This window comes from Pseudophryne corroboree (genome assembly GCF_028390025.1).
Source record: "Pseudophryne corroboree isolate aPseCor3 chromosome 3 unlocalized genomic scaffold, aPseCor3.hap2 SUPER_3_unloc_11, whole genome shotgun sequence".
Classification (NCBI taxonomy): Eukaryota; Metazoa; Chordata; class Amphibia; order Anura; family Myobatrachidae; genus Pseudophryne; species Pseudophryne corroboree.
This window is the reverse complement of record NW_026967499.1, coordinates 255,250-271,658: the sequence shown is the minus strand read 5'-3', so window position 1 is coordinate 271,658 and position 16,409 is coordinate 255,250. Positions and strand designations below refer to the sequence as shown.

The 16,409-nt window shown below is 48.8% G+C and overlaps 1 long non-coding RNA gene across 1 annotated transcript; it reads right to left on the bottom strand.

The window, feature by feature from the left end:
• Positions 1-6,087: 6,087 nt before the first annotated feature.
• On the bottom strand, positions 6,088-15,987 carry LOC134983277 (uncharacterized). Its single transcript, XR_010191619.1, has 3 exons — positions 15,920-15,987; positions 8,994-9,025; positions 6,088-6,198 (listed from the first exon to the last, which is right to left on the bottom strand). It is a non-coding gene; the product is annotated as an uncharacterized LOC134983277 (long non-coding RNA).
• Positions 15,988-16,409: the final 422 nt, after the last annotated feature.

The following is a 16,409-nucleotide window of genomic DNA, read 5'->3' as shown; positions in this document are numbered from 1 at the left end:
CGGGGCCTCCCACTTCTCTTTCTACTCTGGTTAGAGCCTGTTTGTGCTGTTCTCTGAAGGGAGTAGTACACACCGTTGTAGGAAATGTTCAGTTTCTCAGCAAGTTCTCGCATGGAATAGCCTTCATTTCTAAGAACAAGTATAGACTGTTGAGTTTCACATGAAAGGTCTCCTTTTCTTGCCACTTTCAGAGTATAATCGAACCCACAAATGTGATGCTCCAGACACTCAACTAACTCAAAGACAGCCCAGTGTTATAGCTTCTCTAACGAGCAAACCCGTTTTCAGCTGTGCTAACATGATTGCACAAGGGTTTTAAAGGATTTTCTAAACATCCATTAGTCTTCTACCGCGATTAGAAAACACAATGTACCATTAGAACACTGGAGAGATGGTTGCTGGAAATGGGCCTCTATACACCTCTGTAGATATTCCATTAAAAACCATACGTTTGCAGCTAGTATAGTCATTTACCACATCAACAATGTAAAGAGTGTATTTCTGATTAATTTAATGTTATCTTCATTGAAAAAAACAGTGCTTTTCCTTAAAAATAAATAAATGTCTAAGTGACCCCAAACATTTGAACGGTAGTGTATGATCTGGTGCATCTGAAGATGTGAACCGGACCACTAGCTCAGGAGATCCAATTGAAATATTGTGGCATGGAACCTTCAGTACTGGATCGCCTCGTATGAGGCTAACATCTTTCCCAACAATCTTATGCAAAGATGGATGGAGATCTGATTCAGTCGTATAACTGCTCGGACCATATCCTGGAGCGTCCTTGCCTTGTCCTCTGGGAGGAACACTTTCTGAGCCACTGTATCCAGAAACATTCCCAGGAACAGGAGCCACTGAGTAGGCTCCTGTTCCTGGGAATGTTCCTCAGAAGTAGGGACTTCTGTAAATTGAAGATCAACCCATGATGTGACAGAAGCTGAATAGTGCGGCCTATATTGAGCAATAGAAGCTCCCTGGATCTCACCTTTATCAAGAGCTCGTCTAGGTAAGGGACAAAATTGATCCCCTGGACTCGGAGCTGGAACATCATCTCCGTCATCACGTTTGTGAAGACCCTTGGAGCTGTGGCCAGGCCGAAAGGTAGCACCTGGAACTAGTAGTGATCATTCTAGCAGGGCAAACCGTAGGTAAGCCTGGTGAGGCGGTCAAATCGACATATGGAGATAAGCATCCTTTATATCAAACAAAACCATGAACTCCTGTTCTTCCAGACCCGCAATCATTGCTCGCAAGGATTCCATTGTGAACTCGAAAACCTTTAGTGAAGGATTCAAGGATTTTAGATTCAAAATAGCCTTTAACGAAACCGTCCGGTTTTGGTACCACAAACAGGATGGAGTAGTAACCCAATCCCTGATGTTGTAGTGGCACTGGAACAATGACTTGGGACTGGGCCAACTTTAGGATGGCCTGTTGCAGCGTTACTCGTGTATCCTGCAAAACTAGTAAACTTGATTAGAAAAATCGTTGGGGAGGAGCACTGCTGAACTGCAGCTTGTAGCCAAGAAATTAGGTCCTTTACCCAGGCATCCTGGCAGGAGCTTTCCCAGATGCGGCTGAAGTGACGCATGTCAGTGTCCGGAGCCTTACCTCCGGCGCGGTCTCATGGGTGTTGCGATCCCGGTGGTTGGCGCAGTTGCGGCGGCACGGAGCTGCTTGCAGTGGGTCCTAGGGCGCATGTGCGGCTTCCGGAGGTCAGGGGCCGGTGACCCGGATGCTGCGGCGGGTAGTTGCTGCAGCAGAGCCCTCTGGTGGTGAATCTGTCTCAGGAAGTCAAGGCCGGAGCTGGGTTAGCTTAAGTGCTGCAGCTGAGAATGTCCCCAGTGCTGGGGGTGGCCATGTTGGAGACCTGAGATCTGCCAATGAAATCCACACTCTGTATCCAGCCAATCCAGTGTAGTCTTCCCTTATAAAAGGGAGACTGGCTCAGGGAGAGAGTGCCAGTGCTTCAAGTTACTTTCCTGTGAAAGTTGCTACAGCTCTGTGATCCCAGGCTGCTCCTGGTTCCCTGGTTCCCATCATCTGTCCATGACCTATTACTGCTGCAGTCCTGTCGCTTAACCCGGCGCCACTCGTGGGGGGCGCTCACGGGGCTCCCGGTCGTAAAGGGGCTTCGGGTTCTAAACGTTGGTTCCTACGAGCGTCTCGCAAGCTCAAGCCACAGTCTTTGCTTCTTCCAGATTTGAGTTTTCAGCCTCGTTTTCCAAGCCCAAGCTACAGTCTTCATTTCTTCAAAGTCAGAGTTTCTCAGCCTCATCTACCAGTCACAAGCCACAGTCTTTCAGTTCTTCAAAAACCCAGTCTCCTTCAGCCTTGTCTACCAACCACAAACCACAGTTTTTCAGTTCCGCAATACCGGTGATCTTCAGCTCCATTCCTCACCTCGTTTAATCATAGACTTCAGTTCATTATTCCGTGTCTTTCAATTCCTCAAGTATCGGTGTACAGTTGTTTCTTCATTAAAAACACAGTTATCCTTCTACAGAGTTCTCATTCTTTTTATGCCCTCCAGCCAACTCTAACACCCACTAGTCCTCCACCTCATGAGGAAGAACTACATTCAACCTCCTCGTCTACTTCCTACACAGTCAGCTGTCCTCCCAGCCCAAGCTCGATTGTTGGAACCCCCAATCCCCGCCAACGCAGTCGAGATCACACCCCGAGATCCCCTCAGGGTTGGGGGGGCACCATCATGCCAAGGCCCTAGTGGAGGCTGAACTGGTGCTTTGTTACCGAGAACCTGCGGCGGCTGGTTTTCTTGTTTTGCCTCTGGTGCCTCTCACTCATTTGAGGTGCCAACGGCTCTTGATCTGAACCTGGCAGTCCGAAAGGACTGGGTAAGACCTCCCGGGGTGGGAACGCCTAGCCAGTGGGGCCCCAGAGGGAGAAACGTGGATTTACCTACAGTAACCTTTGAAATCCATGTATCCAACTCAACCCCGAATAGCCACTCCCCTGAGAAAGGAAGAGACTCCACACTCTGCGCTTGGAATCTGCGTCCGCTATCCACTGACGCAGCCACAAAGTTCTGCGTGCCGACACTGCCATGGCAGTAGTCCTAGCGTTAATAGCACCTATTCCCTTGAGAGAGACACACAGGAGGCGTGCAGTGTCCTGAATGTGCTTTATGAGAGTCACCAGGGACGTATATCTCCAGCAAGGCTTTCTTGAATGTGACTCGCCCATGTATGAATGGCATGTGTCATCCGGCAACCCGCTATCACAGGTCTTTGTGATACACCAGCTGCTGTGTAAATAGACTTTAATGTAGTCTCTATTTTCCTATCCCCAGGGTCCTTTAATGCAGAGGAGCCAGGGACTGGTAATAGCACTTTCTTTGATAGGCGAGAGACTGATAAGTCTACTGCCGGGGGCTCTCCCCAGTGTTTCCTACCATCAGGAGCAAATGGGAAAGTGTGCAGAAACCGATTTGTCACCTGGTATTTTTTATCAGGATTTTTCCAGGTTAACTTAAACATGTCATCTAGTTCCTTAGAATCGGGGAAAGTGACACTAGTTTCTTTTTCTGTGCTAAGAAAAACGACCGCTGTACGGCAGCGTCTTCCAAAGGGACTTTTATCACATCCCTGATAGCAAGTATAAGGGGCTCAATATCCTGTGCAGAAGGTAAATCCTCTTAATAGGATCCCATTCCTCCCCCTCCTCCTGTACCTCGTCCTCAGATTCTGAGAGTAAATCGTGCAGCCCACAACTATATGGACCTGAGCTGGGGGGGGGGGGGGGGGACGGACGGACGGACTGTTTATTATCGGCCTTTGCAGCTAGGTCTGCTACAGCCTGCTGATTATTAGCAGTGAGCTGGGATGACATGTCTGCCATCATGGTTTTTATGTCACTGAGCCAAGATGGCTCCTGACCCTCCCCCCAAGTCTCCTCACTAACTTGGGAGGACTGGCTGCATTGTTCACATGAGTGGGAACCAGCCGCAGAGGGAGAGAATCACAGATAAGTATATTAAATAGCAAGCCTGCCCAGACTGGTATGTGAAAAGGACACACAGAGAGAGAGGAACGGCACACCCAAAGCCTGTCAGACCCATTGAGACTGCAGGCTGTTTATCACAGTATAACACAGGAGTCTTGTCCTTTTTAGGACACTATAGTGTGTATAATAGCGGCTCTCCCCTTATTTACACCGCTGTACCAGTTTCCTGTGTATCACAAGTGTCTGCAGGAGCTGTGTGTCCTTGCTGCTGCAGCTGTAAGCAGAGGAAGGTGCCAAAACGCCGCTGCTCCCGCTCTAAGGAAGCTCCGCCCCCTGTAACGGCGCCGGAGCTCTACAGATATTTATACTGGCAATGTCTCCTAACAGGTGTAAAACGTAACATGAATGCCTGTTTCCACCACCGCTGCCAGTGGACACAGGGGGGCTATAGCGGATCCCTCCGTAGAGCGTCCGTATGCCGCCCCTGTAATCGCGCCGCACCAAGAGCCGGGGACCCCCTTGTGGGTCCCCTGGTTTGTACTCGCCACTCTTCTGACCTCCCGCCATTGTTAGGGGTGTGCGGCGTGCTGCGATTGCTTTGGAAGAAATTTAAAGTGCATCAGCTCCTTTGGACCCCATCTATACCCCATTGTAATAAGTCCCCAGTATCCCTTATGCATGTTAGAGAAAAAATAAATAAAGAGTAGTTTAAATATAGACCGGCGTGTGCTAATAGAGACACTCTCAGGGCATGTAATACCATAGACAGAGGTACTGCTAGCGACACACAGTGACATGATGTGAGGGGGAGAGCAGGAGTATAATAGGGGCTGATGGCTCCTGATGTATGAGATACACCAGAGAGTGTGGGGAGGAGACTGGTCAGATCTCTGGGCTGGTAACACAGTGACATGATGTGAGGGGGAGAGCAGGAGTATAATAGGGGCTGATGGCTCCTGATGTATGAGATACACCAGAGAGTGTGGGGAGAAGACTGGTCAGATCTCTGGGCTGGTGACACACAGTGACATGATGTGAGGGGAGAGCAGGAGTATAATAGGGGCTGATGGCTCCTGATGTATGAGATACACCAGAGAGTGTGGGGAGGAGACTGGTCAGATCTCTGGGCTGGTAACACACAGTGACATGATGTGAGGGGGACAGCAGGAGTATACTAGGGGCTGATGGCTACTGATGTATGAGATACACCAGAGAGTGTGGGGAGGAGACTGGTCAGATCTCTGGGCTGGTAACACACAGTGACATGATGTGAGGGGGAGAGCAGGAGTATAACAGGGGCTGATGGCTCCTGATGTATGAGATACACCATAGAGTGTGGGGAGGAGACTGGTCAGATCTCTGGGCTGGTAGTCCACAGTGACATGATGTGTGGGGGAGAGCAGGAGTATAATAGGGGCAGATGTCTCCTGACTCCACCACTGGGCAGATACATTTCCCTCATTAGTCTGTACTGAGCAAGGAGAATATGTGACTCTTTTCTGTAATAAGTGTTTATTACTCACCTGTGCTAATATATGTAGGGATCTCCTCCTCCTTACACTGCTGATCACCCCTCACATACGTATCTTCTTCTCCCTCTATATCTTCTGCCTTTATATCAGTCACATACGTCTCTTCTTCTCCCTCTGTATCTTCTGTCTTTATATCAGACACATACGTCTCTTCTTCTCTCCTTATATCTTCTGCCTTCATATCAGTCACATACGTCTCTTCTACTCCCTCTGTATCTTCTGCCTTTATACGAGAAAGACGTTCTACCTAAATAACCCAAAACATACAATGGCATTTGCATACTGTTTGATTAAATTGAGGTGAAACAGTATAATATCAGTGTATAAGACACACAGCTCCTCTACACATCAAATAGTGACAGTCACTTTGGTATATTGGATGAGACCCTAAATCCCACCTACCTGATCCTCCTGTGGGATCCTGTGATACTCCTCTGTACAATCCTGGGAATACAGAGGATGGGGACATCTCTCTGGGGTATCTCTGTTACTGGGCCCATCTGTAGGAGACACACAGTGACTGAGTACAGTGTATATATGTGATTATCAGATGATGTGTGTATATAGGGGCCCCCATACCTGCTCTCCCCTGTACAATACATGACAGTCTCCTCTTACCCAGTGATGTGAGGGGCCGGTGATTCTCCATCATCACGTCCTTGTACAGACCCCTGTGTTCCTCTATATACTCCCCCTCCTGCATGGAGACATAGACAGTGACATCCTGATACCTTATAGAAACCTAACACACACAGTGATACAGTCATAACCCAGACACGTCCCCAGGTGTTACTGTATAATGTCCCATTTCCAGTAGTCACCTCTCCAGTCATCACCCAGACACGTCCCCCGGTGTTACTGTATAATGCCCCATTCCCAGCAGTCACCTCTCCAGTCATCACACAGACACGTCCCCCGGAGTTACTGTATAATGTCCCATTCCCAGCAGTCACCTCTCCAGTCATCACACAGACACGTCCCCTGGTGTTGCTGTATAATGCCCCATTCCCGGCAGTCACCTCTCCAGTCATCACCCAGACACATCCCCCGGTGTTACTGTATAATGTCCCATTCCCAGCAGTCACCTCTCCAGTCATCACCCAGACACATCCCCTGGTGTTACTGTATAATGTCCCATTCCCAGCAGTCACCTCTCCAGTCATCACCCAGACACATCCCCTGGTGTTACTGTATAATGTCCCATTCCCAGCAGTCACCCCTCCAGTCATCACCTAGACACATCCCCTGGTGTTACTGTATAATGTCCCATTCCCAGCAGTCACCTCTCCAGTCATCACCCAGACACATCCCCTGGTGTTACTGTATAATGTCCCCTTCCCAGCAGTCACCTCTCCAGTCATCACCCAGACACGTCCCCTGGAGTTACTGTATAATGCCCCATCCCAGCAGTCACCTCTCCAGTCATCACCCAGACACATCCCCTGGTGTTACTGTATAATGTCCCATTCCCAGCAGTAACCTCTCCAGTCATCACCCAGACACATCCCCTGGTGTTACTGTATAATGTCCCATTCCCAGCAGTCACCTCTCCAGTCATCACCCAGACACATCCCCGGTGCTACTGTACTCCCAAGTCTCCTCAGACCCCAGTCATGTCCCTGTATTATTACTATAGATAAAATTAATATTATTGTGACGCTCCCAGATCCCCTCACCTCCCCAGTCATGTCCCTGCACTATTACTGTAGTACCCTAGTGATCTGAAGGCCTTTGGACACTATGAGGGGGCAAATCAATTAATGAATGTGTAGCTCTATAAGGTAATAGAGATGCTGCCAACTGATGTATACCATATATGTGATAATAACTCGGATCTTTCTAGTGATCCAATAATGTATAGTGTTTATGCATGTTATTATTCTGTGCCTGCTGAAGGTGAGGGGACTCTGGTAAGCGTGAAGCGCGCAGTGGAGATCGTGGAGAAGCTTCCAGAGGTCCCGTGTGCTGAGAGAGGTGGCTGGGCGTGTGTAGCGGCGGTTTTGTTGGTGGGCTGACTAAGGGGAGAGAAAAAGGCTGGCGGCTGAGACAAGGGAGCTTACAGGAAGGCGGTTCCCTGCGAGTGAGAGAGCCCCTGTGGGGGAAAGGAATTGGATGTCTCCCGCTGCGGATGAGAAGCGCTGTGTTAATTTCCCCTGGTGGACGCCGAGCAGGGACGTCCCGATGCCTGGTTGTCACGGAGAGTGCTGGGACGCGGAGCGCTGGCGGGGCAGGCTGGTACATGGGAGGAGACCGCAGTGCAGGCAGCAGCTACCAGGAGTCCAGCAGTAGCAGACAGTTTACCCCCCGAGGCAGAGCTGTGCCCCTCATCCCATCCAACCTGCAGGAAGCGCCCGGTTGTTGGAGGAGGCGGAGTCGGGGGGAGGTCCAGACCGGGCACACTATCATTGTAAGTGCAGGATGCCCCCATATAAATCCTGCTAATCTGCATACTCCCCTATCATCCTTTAACTATTAAAGTACCAGCCCCCAGCACAGTAGAACAGGGACCAGCAGCATCGGTGGATCTGAGGAGTATAAATATCACCTCTAGAGACTCCATATCCATTAGATAATGACCAGGCGGGTAGCAGTCATAGAGTGCAGGGTGTATAATGATGAAAGCAGCTCGGAGAGGACGCAGGGTCACCTAAACTTGGAAATTATACATTACAGAGACTAAGCACCCCCCACCTATCAGAGACAGGTGCCAATAACCGGGACTTCTGTATGTTCTGGAGCCACCCCCACGGATCTACAGTGGGGCACTGCTTATACTGGGACAGGTAACACAGATCATCACCCCACTATATGTAACGAGTAGACCACGGGTGTCAGGGATTCCAGGGTGGAGAGCTCCACGTACTACCTTCCTGTTTCAGGTTGTCTAGGAGCTCTACAATTAGATCTTCCATGGAAACCATGCTATTCATTGCCGTGAAGTAGGGATTGCTCAACAATCGTGAGGACAATTGCTACAAGTGGAGACCCATATAACCCAGAGGACTTCTTATACACAGACACGAAAGGGTCCCAACCATGCACGATTATAGTAAGAGAACCCGGGTGGTTTATCAAACGCAGCCCCACAACTTTCTTATGGAATCGTATGCTCTGTATTGCATGCATTACCTTATGTATAGGTGGGGTATATTATTATGTATAGGCGGGGTATATTATTATGTATAGGCGGGGTATATTATTATGTATAGGTGGGGTATATTATTATGTATAGGTGGGGTATATTATTATGTATAGGTGGGTTATATTATTATGTATAGGTGGGTTATATTATTATGTATAGGTGGGTTATATTATTATGTATAGGTGAGGTATATTATTATGTATAGGTGAGGTATATTATTATGTATAGGTGGGGTATATTATTATGTATAGGCGGGTATATTATTAGAACGGTTCATGGTTTGAGTATTATATGATATAACTGTATAAGGTGGCCTATAACTTCTTACATATTAAAGCTAGCATACTTACCAGTGGAACTGTCACAGTATCTGTGGAAGAGCCTGAAAATCACAAAGGAAAGGTACGATAGGTAAATGTGCATAGTCCTATCTGGTTACATCACATACTAATGTTATAGGCGACCACTACAGGGGTAGGGTATTTCTTAAGCAATTAGAGTATTGGGCTCTAAATAGCTTTGGTGGAGGCACGTTGCACATATACACTGTACCCCCAGGTAAAAGAGGGGTTACATTACTATAGATATGTGATGTCACTGTGACACTCCCAGTTCCCCTCACCTCCCCAGTCATGTTCCTGTATTATTACTATAGATATGTGATGTCACTGTGACACTGCCAGTTCCCCTCACCTCACCAGTCATGTCCCTGTATTATTACTATAGAAATAAGTGATGTCACTGTGACGCTCCCAGTTCCCCTCACCTCACCAGTCATATCCCTGTATTATTACTATAGATATAAGTGACGTCACTGTGACACTGCCAGTTCCCCTCACCTCCCCAGTCATGCCCCTGTATTATTACTATAGATATAAGTGATGTCAATGTGACACTCCCAGTTCCCTCACCTCCCCAGTCATGTCCCTGTATTATTACTATAGATATAAGTGATGTCACAGTGACACTCCCAGGAGTCTGATATACATTTGCTTCATACTGAGCAATATTTTCAATCCTCACAATTACATATAATAAAATGAATAATAATAATAATAAGATTTTATTCACCGGTAAATCTATTTCTCGTAGTCCGTAGTGGATGCTGGGGACTCCGTCAGGACCATGGGGAATAGCGGCTCCGCAGGAGTCAGGGCACAAAAAGTAAAGCTTTTAGGATCACATGGTGTGTACTGGCTCCTCCCCCTATGACCCTCCTCCAATCCTCAGTTAGGATACTGTGCCCGGACGAGCGTACACAATAAGGAAGGATATTGAATCCCGGGTAAGACTCATACCAGCCACACCAATCACACCGTACAACTTGTGATTTGAACCCAGTTAACAGTATGATAACCGAGAAGCCTCTGAATAGATGGCTTCCAACAATAACAACCCGATTTTTTTGTAACAATAACTATGTACAAGTATTGCAGACAATCCGCACTTGGGATGGGCACCCAGCATCCACTACGGACTACGAGAAATAGATTTACCGGTGAGTAAAATCTTATTTTCTCTGACGTCCTAGTGGATGCTGGGGACTCCGTCAGGACCATGGGGATTATACCAAAGCTCCCAAACGGGCGGGAGAGTGCGGATGACTCTGCAGCACCGAATGAGAGAACTCCAGGTCCTCCATAGCCAAGGTATCAAATTTGTAGAATTTTACAAACGTGTTTTCCCCTGACCACGTAGCTGCTCGGCAAAGTTGTAATGCCGAGACCCCTCGGGCAGCCGCCCAAGATGAGCCCACTTTCCTTGTGGAGTGGGCATTTACAGATTTAGGTTGTGGCAGGCCTGCCACAGAATGTGCAAGTTGGATTGTGCTACAAATCCAGCGAGCAATCGTCTGCTTTGACGCAGGAGCACCCATCTTGTTGGGTGCATATAGTATAAACAGCGAGTCAGACTTTCTGACTCCAGCCGTCCTTGAAATATATATTTTCAAAGCTCTGACAACGTCCAGCAACTTGGAGTCCTCCAAATCGCTAGTAGCCGCAGGCACCACAATAGGCTGGTTCAAGTGAAACGCCGAAACCACCTTAGGGAGAAAATGAGGACGCGTCCGCAATTCTGCCCTGTCCGAATGGAAAATCAGATAAGGGCTTTTGTACGATAAAGCCGCCAATTCTGATACTCTCCTGGCTGAAGCCAGGGCCAGTAACATGGTTACTTTCCAAGTAAGATATTTCAAATCCACGGATTTGAGTGGCTCAAACCAATGAGATTTGAGAAATTCCAAAACTACATTGAGATCCCACGGTGCCACTGGAGGCACAACCGGGGGCTGTATATGTAGTACACCTTTGACAAAAGTTTGTACTTCAGGCACTGAAGCCAATTCTCTCTGGAAGAAAATTGACAGGGCCGAAATTTGAACCTTAATAGATCCCAATTTGAGGCCCATAGACAATCCTGCTTGTAGGAAATGTAGGAATCGACCCAACTGAAATTCCTCCGTCGGGGCCTTCCTGGCCTCATACCACGCAACATATTGTCTCCAAATGCGGTGATAATGTTGTGCGGTCACTTCCTTCCTGGCTTTAATTAAAGTAGGAATAACTTCCTCTGGAATGCCTTTTTCTCTTAGAATCCGGCGTTCAACCGCCATGCCGTCAAACGCAGTCGTGGTAAGTCTTGGAACAGACAAGGTCCCTGCTGAAGCAGGTCCCGTCTTAGAGGTAGAGGCCACAGATTTTCCGCGAGCATCTCTTGAAGTTCCGGGTACCAAGTCCGTCTTGGCCAATCCGGAGCCACGAGTATTGTTCTTACTCCCCGTAGCCGTATAATTCTCAGTACCTTTGTTATGAGAGGCAGAGGAGGAAACACATACACCGACTGGTACACCCACGGTGTTACCAGAGCGTCCACAGCTATTGCCTGAGGGTCTCTTGACCTGGCGCAATACCTGTCCAGTTTTTTGTTGAGGCGGGACGCCATCATGTCCACCTTTGGTTTTTCCCAACGGTTCACAATCATGTGGAAGACTTCTGGATGAAGTCCCCACTCTCCCGGGTGGAGGTCGTGTCTGCTGAGGAAGTCTGCTTCCCAGTTGTCCACTCCCGGAATGAACACTGCTGACAGTGCTATGACATGATTTTCCGCCCAGCGAAGAATCCTTGCAGCTTCTGTCATTGCTCTCCTGCTTCTTGTGCCGCCCTGTCTGTTTACGTGGGCGACTGCCGTGATGTTGTCCGACTGGATCAACACCGGCTGACCCTGAAGCAGCGGTTTTGCCAGGCTTAGAGCATTGTAAATCGCTCTTAGCTCCAGTATATTTATGTGAAGAGACGTCTCCAGGTTTGACCACACGCCCTGGAAGTTTCTTCCTTGTGTGACTGCTCCCCAGCCTCGCAGGCTGGCATCCGTAGTCACCAGGACCCAGTCCTGTATGCCGAATCTGCGGCCCTCTAACAGATGAGCACTCTGCAACCACCACAGAAGAGACACCCTTGTCTTTGGCGACAGGGTTATCCGCTGATGCATCTGTAGATGCGATCCGGACCATTTGTCCAGCAGATCCCACTGAAATATTAGTGCGTGGAATCTGCCGAATGGGATTGCTTCGTAAGAAGCCACCATCTTTCCCAGGACTCTTGTGCATTGATGCACGGACACTTTTCCTGGTTTTAGGAGGTTCCTGACAAGTTCGGATAACTCCCTGGCTTTCTCCTCCGGAAGAAACACCTTTTTCTGAACAGTGTCCAGAATCATTCCCAGGAACAGCAGACGTGTCGTCGGGGTCAATTGAGATTTTGGAAAATTCAGAATCCACCCGTGTTGTTGAAGCACTACTTGAGTTAGTGCTACTCCGACCTCCAGCTGTTCTCTGGACCTTGCCCTTATCAGGAGATCGCCAAGTAAGGGATAATTAATACGCCTTTTCTTCGTAGAAGAACCATCATCTCGGCCATTACCTTGGTAAAGACCCGAGGTGCCGTGGACAAACCAAACGGCAGTGTCTGAAACTGATAATGACAGTCTTGTACCACGAACCTGAGGTACCCTTGGTGTGAAGGGCAAATTGGGACATGCAAGTAAGCATCTTTTATGGCCAGGGACACCATGAAGTCCCCTTCTTCCAGATTCGCTATCACTGCTCTGAGTGACTCCATCTTGAACTTGAACTTTTGTATGTACAGGTTCAAGGATTTCAGGTTTAGAATAGGTCTTACCGAGCCGTCCGGCTTCGGTACCACAAAAAGTGTGGAATAATACCCCTTTCCCTGCTGTAGGAGGGGTACCTTGACTATCACCTGCTGAGAATGCAGCTTGTGAATGGCTTCCAATACCGTCGCCCTGTGTGAGGGAGACGTTGGTAAAGCAGACTTTAGGAACCGGCGAGGGGGAGACTTCTCGAATTCCAGATTGTAACCCTGAGATACTACCTGCAGGATCCAAGGGTCCACCTGAGAGTGAGCCCACTGTGTGCTGAAACTCTTTAGTCGACCCCCCACCGCCCCTGAGTCCGCTTGCGAAGCCCCAGCGTCATGTTGAGGGCTTTGCAGAAGCCGGGGAGGGCTTCTGCTCCTGGGAGGGAGTTGCTTGCTGCAACCTCTTACCCCTTCCTTAGCCTCTGGGCAAATATGACTGTCCTTTTGCCCACTTGTTCTTATAGGAACGAAAGGACTGCGGCTGTAAAGACGGTGTCTTTTTCTGTTGGGAGGTGACCTGAGGTAAAAAGGTGGATTTTCCGGCTGTTGCCGTGGCCACCAAATCCGATAGACCGACCCCAAATAATTCCTCCCCTTTATACGGCAATACTTCCATATGCCGTTTGGAATCCGCATCACCTGACCACTGTCGCGTCCATAAACTTCTTCTGGCAGATATGGACATCGCACTTATCCTCGATGCCAGAGTGCAAATATCTCTCTGAGCATCCCGCATATAAAGAAACGCATCCTTTAAATGCTCTATTGTCAATAAAATACTGTCCCTATCCAGGGTATCAATATTTTAGTCAGGGAATCCGACCACACCACCCCAGCACTGCACATCCAGGCTGAGGCTATTGCTGGTCGCAGTATAACACCAGTATGTGTGTATATACTCTTCAGTGTAGTTTCCAGCCTCATATCAGCTGGATCCTTGAGGGCGGCCGTATCTGGAGACGGTAACGCCACTTGCTTTGATAAACGTGTGAGCGCCTTATCCACCCTAGGGGGTGTTTCCCAGCGCGCCCTAACCTCTGGCGGGAAAGGGTATAATGCTAATAACTTTTTTGAAATTAGCAGTTTTCTATCGGGGGTAACCCACGCTTCATCACACACGTCATTCAATTCCTCTGATTCAGGAAAAGCTACAGGTAGTTTTTTCACACCCCACATAATACCCCCTTTTGAGGTACCTGCAGTATCAGAGATATGCAAAGCCTCCTTCATTGCCGTGATCATATAACGTGTGGCCCTACTGGAAAATACGTTTGTTTCTTCACCGTCGACACTAGATTCGTCCGTGTCGGTACCTGTGTCGACTGACTGAAGTAAGGGGCGTTTTACAGCCCCTGACGGTGCCTGAGACGCCTGGACAGGTACTAACTGGTTTGCTGGCCGTCTCATGTCGTCAACCGACTTTTGCAGCGTGCTGACATTATCACGTAATTCCATAAATAAAGCCATCCATTCTGGTGTCGACTCCCTAGGGGGTGACATTACCATTACCGGCAATTGCTCCGCCTCCACACCAACATCGTCCTCATACATGTCGACACACACGTACCGACACACAGCAGACACACAGGGAATGCTCTTATCGAAGACAGGACCCCACTAGCCCTTTGGGGAGACAGAGGGAGAGTTTGCCAGCACACACCCAAGCGCTATAAAAAATATATATGGTAACAACCCTATAAAAGTGTTGTTTCTGTTATATGCGCTTAAATATATATAATATCGCCAAAAATTGCCCCCCCTCTCTGTTTTACCCTGTTTCTGTAGTGCAGTGCAGGGGAGAGTCTGGGAGCCTTCCCCTCAGCGGAGCTGTGCAGGAAAATGGCGCTGTGTGCTGAGAAGAATAAGCCCCGCCCCCTATTTCGGCGGGCTTTCCTCCCGTTATTGCTGAGACCTGGCAGGGGTTAAATACATCCATATAGCCCCAGGGACTATATGTGATGTATTCATTTTGCCAGAAAAGGTATTTACATTGCTGCCCAGGGCGCCCCCCCCAGCGCCCTGCACCCTCCGTGACCGCCGGTGTGAAGTGTGTGACAACAATGGCGCACAGCTGCAGTGCTGTGCGCTACCTCATGAAGACTGAAAGTCTTCTGCCGCCGGTTTCTGGACCTCTTCGCTCTTCGGCATCTGTAAGGGGGCCGGCGGCGCGGCTCCGGGACCGGACTCCATGGCTGGGCCTGTGTTCGATCCCTCTGGAGCTAATGGTGTCCAGTAGCCTAAGAAGCAAATCCATCCTGCACGCAGGTGAGTTCACTTCTTCTCCCCTAAGTCCCTCGTAACAGTGAGCCTGTTGCCAGCAGGTCTCACTGAAAGAAAAAAACCTAATAAACTTTCTCTAAGCAGCTCTTTAGGAGAGCCACCTAGATTGCACCCTGCTCGGACGGGCACAAAAACCTAACTGAGGCTTGGAGGAGGGTCATAGGGGGAGGAGCCAGTACACACCATGTGATCCTAAAAGCTTTACTTTTTGTGCCTTGTCTCCTGCGGAGCCGCTATTCCCCATGGTCCTGACGGAGTCCCCAGCATCCACTAGGACGTCAGAGAAAATAATAATAATAATGACACTAAGGCTGCACCCCAGTATAAAAATAATAACAGATGTCTTTAAAAGCAGGACACATCAGACCATTCCTCCTGTATTGTAGGACATCACCACCACTCCCAACACATAATAATAATGCCAGGACACCACAAGCTGGTGTCCCTGTATAATAATAACTGTACACAAAAACCTGCTCCACCTGTATAACACTAATAATAACAGGACACCACAGGCTGCTCCTCCTGTATAACAATAATAATAATAACAGGACACCACAGGCTGCTCCATCTGTAAAATAATAAAAATAGGACACCACATGCTGCTCCCCCTGTATAATAATAATAGGACACCACAGGCTGCTCCCCCTGGATAATAATAATAATAATAACAACAACAGGACACCACAGGCCGCTCACTCTGTATAATAATAACAGGACACCACAGGCTGCTCCCCCTGTATTATAATAATATCTGGACACCACATGCTGCTCCCCCTGTATAATAATAATATCAGGACACCACAGGCTGCTCCCCCTGTATAGTAAGACGCCATTACCTGATTTCCACGGACACTGGGAGGCTGCAGCAGTCGATGAAAACTCACTTCCTGCATGTGGAACGCACAGTCCGGAAATAAGGTGGAACGCACAGGCAGGAAGTAGGGCATGATTGGCAAAAGCTGCTTACAGGTTACTGGCCCCTCCCCTCGTACACCACTCCCACAGCCCCGCCCTCTGTAATAACTATTAAAATACATGTCCTCAGTGCAGGAGGCCGGCGGCCATTTTCTTGTAGACCAGTCCGGCACCAGCAATACGTTCCCTGGCCGTGTAATGACTTCAGGAGCGGCGGCCATTTTCCCCTGGTCTGAGCTCCGCCTTCCTTCTCTCATTCCCACAAGGCAGCAGGAGCAGAGAGCAGCCATTGCTGTGTCTGGCAGCAGGTAATGATATTATTATTATTATTCTATAGGCTGAGCAGCTCTGGTGTCAGGTTCTGTACTACAGGGGGAGCAGCCTCTGGTGCCTTGTTATAGTGCAGCTGGA